The 8,142-nt window shown below is 47.5% G+C and overlaps 1 pseudogene; it reads left to right on the forward strand.

The window, feature by feature from the left end:
• Positions 1–6,263: 6,263 nt before the first annotated feature.
• On the forward strand, positions 6,264–7,914 carry LOC129485253 (syncytin-1-like; annotated as a pseudogene).
• Positions 7,915–8,142: the final 228 nt, after the last annotated feature.

Here is an 8,142-nt window from a genome sequence, read left to right on the forward strand (position 1 = left end):
AGGAACTCCCTTAGTCACAGGAAAACCTGAACAGTTGGTCACCCTGTGGCTAGGATGAAATTCCTGAAACAGGTGTGGTATTAGTTTGGTGCAAAACTAATTGTGGTTTTTGTCTTTTAAAAGTAATGGCAAAAACCACTCTTACCTGTGCACCAACTTGAAAGTAAGCTCAAGTTTCAGTGAAAACAAGTTCCTAAAATTTAGAGCTAAACAATGGCAATAGCTGTAGTTTCCATACTGTTTTGTGATGGGACTTGGGGATTTTTTCTCCTGAGAGCTGAGACTAGGCCCTGTTTTCCACCATCCTCCCAGTGGTTTCATGGGGTGCTGAATAGATTGTAAACCATTTTTAAGCTTAAACTAGCAGGGATGAATTCGTTGTTTTCAACTAAGGTACCTGACTAATGCTCTTTACTTTTGCTTTAAATACCACCATGGCATCTAGAGCTAGAGTAGCCAGCTTATAATATGAAATGATGAGAATAAGGATAAAAAAAAAACAGTTAAGGAAGGCAAAGTGGAAAGGAAGAATGAGCTTGTGTTCTTGCTGGTATAATTGAAACAATGAACAAGTCTTGGAACTGCCTATCTCTAAGACTTCTTGTATCTGAGATAATATATGTGTGCTTTTGAGAGACAGGACTAGCTGGACTTCCTAGGCCAACCAAGAATCCCTAAGCCTAGCTGGGAAGGTGATCACTTCCACCTTTAAACACAGGGTTTGCAACTTAGCTCACATCTGATGCCAATTAGGCAAATGCTAATTAGGCAAAAACAGGAGGTAAAGAAATAGCCAATCATCTATTGCATGAGAGCACAGTGGGCGGGACAAGGATCGGGATATAAACCCAGGCATTCAAGCTAGCAACAGCAATCCCCTTTGGGTCCCCTCCCTTTGTGTAGGAGCTCTGTTTTCACTCTATTAGATCTTGCAACTGCATTCTCCTAGTCCGCGTTTGTTACAGCTCCAGCTGAGCTTTCACTCGCAGTCCACCACTGCTGCTTGCTGCCGTCGCAGACCCACTGCTGACTTCCATCCCTCCGGATCTGGCAGGGTGTCCGCTGTGCTTCTGATCCAGTCAGGCGCCCATTGCCCCTCCTGATCGGGCTAAAGGCTGGCCATTGTTCGGGCTAAAGGCTGGCCATTGTTCTTGCGCAGCGAAGTGCCTGGGTTCGACCTAATTGAGCTGAACACTAGTCACTGGGTTCCACGCTTCTCTTCCATGACTCACAGCTTCTAATAGAGCTATAACACTCACCGCATGGCCCAAGATGCCATTCCTTGGAATCAGGCCAAGAACCCCAGGTCAGAGAATAAGAGGCTTGCCACCATCTTGGAAGTGGCCTGCCACCATCTTGGGAGCTCTGGGAGCAAGACCCCCAGTAACATTTTGGTGACCACGAAGGGACCTCCAAAGTGGTGAGTAATATTGGACCCCTTTCACTTGCTATTCTGTCCTTCCTTAGAATTGGAGGAAAATGCCGGGCACCTGTCGGCCAGTTAAAAATGATTAGCATGGCCACTGGACTTAAGACTCAGGTGTGAGGCTATCTGGGGAAAGGCTTTCTAACAACCCCCAACCCTTCTGAGTTGGGGATGTTGGTCTGCCTGGAGCCAGCTTCCACTTTCAATTTTCTTGGGGAAGCCATGGGCTGACTAGAGGCAGAAAGCTGTTGTCCCCAACTCCTGGCAGTAGCCAGTTGAGATCATGGCACAGCCAGAAGTCTCTACTCAACGGTCGCCCATGCGTGCGCCCTACCTTTCCTTCTGACCCATAACTCCTAGGTCCCGACACTTCTTGAAAGTGTAGCCCCCCAATTCTCCTTACCTCTGAATCTACTTCCTCTGATCCCTGCCTCCTAGGTACTAATGGTTCAGACTTTCATTTCCTCTAGCAAGTTGTATCTCCAAAGGGATCTAAGGAAGCTCTATGCTGCATCCTTAGGCATCTGGATGATAAACCCAGGGAGTCTTATCCCTGGTGTCCCTCCCAATTTAGGTGTACAGCTCTCGACATGGGCAGTTATGTGGGACCTGTTTCCCACCACCCTTACCAGGGCCCCAAGTTTGTAAATGGCTGAGAGACTGAGGAGAGAGAGATGAAAGAGAGAGATGAAAGAGAGAGAGAGAGATGGGGGAGACAGAGAGAGACGGGGGAGAAAGAGAGATGGGGGAGACAGAGAGAGAGAGACGGGGGAGAGAGAGAGAGACGGGGGAGAGAGAGAGACGGGGAGAGAGAGAGAGAGACGGGGGAGAGAGAGAGAGATGGGGGAGAGAGAGAGATGGGGGAGAGAGAGAGACGGGGAGAGAGAGAGAGACGGGGGAGAGAGAGAGACGGGGAGAGAGAGAGAGAGACGGGGGAGAGAGAGAGAGACGGGGGAGAGAGAGAGAGATGGGGGAGAGAGAGAGATGGGGGAGAGAGAGAGACGGGGGAGAGAGAGAGACGGGGAGAGAGAGAGAGACGGGGGAGAGAGAGAGACGGGGGAGAGAGAGAGACGGGGAGAGAGAGAGAGACGGGGGAGAGAGAGAGAGAGATGGGGGAGAGAGAGAGACGGGGGAGAGAGAGAGACGGGGGAGAGAGAGACGGGGAGAGAGAGATGGGGGAGAGAGAGAGAGACGGGGGAGAGAGAGAGACGGGGAGAGAGAGAGAGACGGGGGAGAGAGAGAGACGGGGGAGAGAGAGAGACGGGGGAGAGAGAGAGAGGGGGGAGAGAGAGAGACGGGGGAGAGAGAGAGACGGGGGAGAGAGAGAGAGACGGGGGAGAGAGAGAGACGGGGGAGAGAGAGAGAGATGGGGAGAGAGAGAGACGGGGGAGAGAGAGAGACGGGGGAGAGAGAGAGAGAGACGGGGGAGAGAGAGAGAGACGGGGGAGAGAGAGAGACGGGGGAGAGAGAGAGAGACGGGGAGAGAGAGAGACGGGGGAGAGAGAGAGAGACGGGGGAGAGAGAGAGAGAGACGGGGGAGAGAGAGAGAGAGATGGGGAGAGAGAGAGACGGGGGAGAGAGAGAGAGAGACGGGGGAGAAAGAGAGAGACAGGAGAGAGAGAGAGAGAGACGGGAGAGAGAGAGAGACGGGGGAGAGAGAGATGGGGAGAGAGAGAGAGATGGGGAGAGAGAGAGAGACGGGGAGAGAGAGAGAGGGAGAGAGAGAGAGGGAGAGAGAGAGAGAGAGATGGGGGAGAGAGAGACGGGGAGAGAGAGAGATGGGGGAGAGAGAGATGGGGGAGAGAGAGAGATGGGGGAGAGAGAGAGATGGGGGAGAGAGAGAGACGGGGGAGAGAGAAAGGGGGGAGAGAGAGAGAGGGGGGAGAGAGAGGTGGGGGGAGACAGAGAAAGAGGGAGTCAAGGAGAAAAAGATAGTAAAAAACAGTAAGCCCTATTCCTTTAAAAGCAAGGGTAAATTTAAAACCTATAATTGATAATTGAAGGTCTTCTCCATAACCCCATAACACTCTAATACTACCTTGATGTCAGTGTAAACAAGGGCGTAGCCTGAAAACACTGAGACCACTGACAACCCGTAGCTTTCCTATCAAAAATCCTTAACCCAGTAACCCATGGATGCATTCAATCTGTAGCAGCAACTACTTTGCTAATAGAAGAAAGTAGAAAAGAAACTTTTAGAGGAAACCTCATTGTGAGGAAACCACATTGTGAGCACACCTCATGAGTTCAGAATTATCCTAAGTCAAAAAAGCAAAAAGGTAGCTTACTAACTCAAAAATCTTAAAGTATGCGGCTATTTTTTTAGAAAAAGGTGATTTAACACCAACCACTGAAAATTCCCTCAGCCCAGCAGATTTCCTAACAGGAGATTTCAATCTTAGTTACCATACAAAGGTCCAACCAGACCTAGGGGGAACTCCCTTCAAGACAGGAGGCTAGATGCTTCCTCCCAGGTGATTGAGGAAAATACCACAATGGGTATTCAGTAATTGTTAGGGAGATTCTTGCAGAAGCAGAGTTAGAAAAATTGCCTAATAACTGGTCTCCTCAAATGTGCGAGCTGTTTGCACTCAGCCAAGCCTTAAAGTACGTACAGAATCAAAAAAGACTATCTCAATCCTGACTCAAAAGGTTACCTACACCCTCTCTGAAACAAATTTTCATAAGAACTGTTTATGGGAATGCATCTTGATGGGGCAGCTGGGTTGTTATGAAATACCCAGGAACCCAGCCCAGGTCTAGGATTCACCCCTGAGCACAGAGGCAATGTTGGGCACGCTGGTAAAGGACCACTGGAATCCAGCAGCCCGGACGCATTTCTTTGTGGTCAAGAAAGGCGGGAAAAGGGGCACAGGACTGCTACATTGGTGAGCATATCTAATCTGATAAGCAGAGGTCCATGGGTGGTTATGCACCCTGGAAAGGAATAAGCATTAGGACCATAGAGGATGCTCTAGGACTAATGGTCATTGGAAAATGACTAGGGGTGCTGGCATCCCTATGTTCCTTTTTCAGATGGGAAACATTCCCCTCAAGGCAAAAACACCCCTAAGATGTATTCTGGAGAATTGGGACCAATTTGATCCTCAGACGCTAAGAAAGAAACGACTTATATTCTTCTGCAGTACCGCCTGGCCACAATATCCTCTTACAAGGGGGAGAAACCTGGCCTCCTGAGGGAAGTATAAATTGTAACACCATCTTACAGCTAGACCTCTTTTGTAGAAAAGAAGGCAAATGGAGTGAAGTGCCATATGTACAAACTTTCTTTTCATTAAGAGACAACTCGCAATTATGTAAAAAGTGTGATTTATGCCCTGCAGGAAACATTCAGAGTCTACCTCCCTACCCCAGCATCCCCCCGACTCCTTCCCCAACTAATAAGGACCCCCCTGCAACCCAAACAGTCCAAAAGGAGATAGACAAAGGGGTAAACAATGAACCAAGGAGTGTCAATATTCCCTGGTTATGCGCCCTCCAAGCAGTGGGAGGAGGAGAATTCGGCACAGCCAAAGTGCATGTACCTTTTTCTCTCTCAGACTTAAAGCAAATTAAAATAGACCTAGGTAAATTCTCAGATATCCCTGATGGCTATATTGATGTTTTACAAGGGTTAGGACAATCCTTTGATCTGACATGGAGAGATATAATGCTACTGCTAAATCAGACACTAAAAATCCAAGGCCAAGTAAAACCATGCAGTAGCCCCTGCAATACTCCAATTTTAGGAGTACAGAAACCCAACGGACAGCGGAGATTAGTGCAAGATCTCAGGATTATCAATGAGGCCGTTGTCCCTCTATACTCAGTGGTACCTAACCCTTATACTCTGCTTTCCCAAATACCAGAGGAAGCAGAGTTGTTTACAGTCCTGGACCTTAAGGATGCCTTTTTCTGTATCCCTGTACACCCTGACTCTCAATTCTTGTTTGCCTTTGAAGATCCTTTGAACCCAATGTCTGAACTCACCTGGACTGTTTACCCCAAGGGTTCAGGGATAGCCCCCATCTATTTGGCCAGGCATTAGCCCAAGATTTGAGTCAATTCTCATACCTGGACACTTTTGTCCTTTGGTACGTGGATGATTTACTTTTAGCTGCCCATTCAGAAACCTTGTGCCATCAAGCCACCCAAGCACTCTTAAATTTCCTTGCTACCTGTGGCTACAAGGTTTCCAGACCAAAGGCTCAGCTCTGCTGACAGCAGGTTAAATACTTAGGGCTAAAATTATCCAAAGGCACCATGGCCCTCAGTGAGGAATGTATCCAGCCTATACTGGCTTATCCTTATCCCAAAACCCTAAAGGAACTAAGAGCGTTCCTTGGCATAACAGGTTTCTGCCGAATATGGATTCCCAGGTACGGTGAAATAGCCAGACCATTATATACACTAATTAAGGAAACTCAGCCAATACTTATTTAGTAAAATGGACACTTGAAGTAGAAGTGGCTTTCCAGGCCCTAAAGAAGGCCTTAACCCAAGCCCCAGTGTTAAGCTTGCCAACAGGACAAGACTTTTCTTTATATGTCACAGAAAAAACAGGAATAGCTCTAGGAGTCCTTACACAGGTCCGAGGAATGAGCTTGCAACCCATGGCATACCTAAGTAAGGAAATTGATGTAGTGGCAAAGGGTTGGCCTCATTGTCTATGGGTAGTGGCGGCAGTAACAGTCTTAGTATCTGAAGCAGTTAAAATAATACAGGGAAGAGATCTTACTGTGTGGACATCTCATGATGTGAACAGCATACTCACTGCTAAAGGAGACTTGTGGCTGTCAGACAACTGTGAGGAAAGTAACTAAAATCATAAATCCCCATGGCCCTCTCTTATCATATTTTTCTCTTTACTGTTCTCTTACCCCCTTTCACTCTCACTGCACCCCCACCATGCCGCTGTACGACCAGTATCTCCCCTTACCAAGAGTTTCTTTGGAGAATGCGGCTTCCTGGGAATATTGATGCCCCATCATATAGGAGTTTATCTAAGGGAAACCCCACCTTCACTGCCCACACTCATATGCCCTGCAACTGCTATACCTCTGCCACTCTTTGCATGCATGCAAATACTCATTATTGGACAGGGAAAATGATTAATCCTAGTTGTCCTTGAGGACTTGGAGCCACTGTCTGTTGGACTTAACTTCACCCATACTGGTATGTCTGGTGGGGGTGGAGTTCAAGATCAGGCAAGAGAAAAACACATAAAGGAAGTAATCTCCCAACTGACCCTGGTACATAGCACCCCTATCCCCTACAAAGGACTAGATCTCTCAAAACTACATGAAACCCTCCGTACCCATACTCACCTGGTAAGTCTATTTAATACCACCCTCACTGGGCTCCATGAGGTCTCGGCCTAAAACCCTACTAACTGTTGGATGTGCCTCCCCCTGCACTTCAGGCCATACATTTCAATCCCTGTACCTGAACTTCAGCACAGAAATAAATACCACTTCTGTTTCAGTAGGACCTCTTGTCTCCAATCTGGAAATAACCCATACTTCAAACCTCACCTGTTTAAAATTTAGCATTACTATAGACACTACCAACTCCCAGTGTATCAGGTGGGTAACTCCTCCCACACGAATAGTCTGCCTACCCTCAGGAATATTTTTTGTCTGTGGTACCTCAGCCTATCATTGTTTGAGTGGCTTTTCAGAATCTATGTGCTTCCTCTCATTCTTAGTGCCCCCTATGACCATCTACACTGAACAAGATTTATATAATCATGTACCTAAGCCCCGCAACAAAAGAGTACCCATTCTTCCTTTTGTTATTGGAGCAGGAGTGCTAGGTGGACGGGGTACTGGCATTGGCGGTATCACAACCTCTACTCAGTTCTACTACAAACTATCTTAAGAACTAAATGGTGATATGGAACAGGTCGCTGACTCCCTGGTCACCTTGCAAGATCAACTTAACTCACTAGCAGCAGTAGTCCTTCAAAATCAAAGAGCTTCAGACTTGCTAACCGCCAAAAGTGGGGGAACCTGTTTATTTTTAGGGGAAGAATGCTGTTATTATGTTAATCAATCTGGCATTGTCACCGAGAAAGTTAAGGAAATTCAGATCGAATACAAAGTAGAGTAGAGGAGCTTAAAAACACTGGACCCTGGGGCCTCCTCAGCCACTGGATGCCCTGGATTCTCCCCTTATTAGGACCTCTAGCAGCTATAATATTGCTACTCCTCTTTGGACCCTGTATCTTTAACCTCCTTGTTAAGTTTGTCTGTTCCAGAATCAAAGCTATAAAACTACAAATCATTCTTCAAATGGAGCCCCAGATGCAGTCCATGACTAAGATCTACCACGGACCACTGGACTGGCCTGCTAGCCCGTACTCCAATGTTAATGACATTGAAGGCACCCCTCTCGAGGAAATCTCAACTGCACAACCCCTGCTATGCCCCAGTTCATCAGGAAGCAGAGCGGTCATTGGTCAACCTCCCCAACAGTTTTCCTGTTGAGAGGGGGGACTGGAGACAGGATTAGCTGGATTTCCTAGGCCGACTAAGAATCCCGAAGCCTAGCTGGGAAGGTGACTGTGTCCACCTTTAAACATGGGGCTTGCAACTTAGCTCAAACCCAACCAATCAGATAGTAAAGAGAGCTCAGTAAAATGCTAATTAGGCAAAAATAGGAGGTAAAGAAATAGCCAATCATCTATTGCCTGAGAGCACAGTGGGAGGGACAAG

The sequence above is a fragment of the Symphalangus syndactylus genome, chromosome 6 (assembly GCF_028878055.3).
Source record: "Symphalangus syndactylus isolate Jambi chromosome 6, NHGRI_mSymSyn1-v2.1_pri, whole genome shotgun sequence".
Classification (NCBI taxonomy): Eukaryota; Metazoa; Chordata; class Mammalia; order Primates; family Hylobatidae; genus Symphalangus; species Symphalangus syndactylus.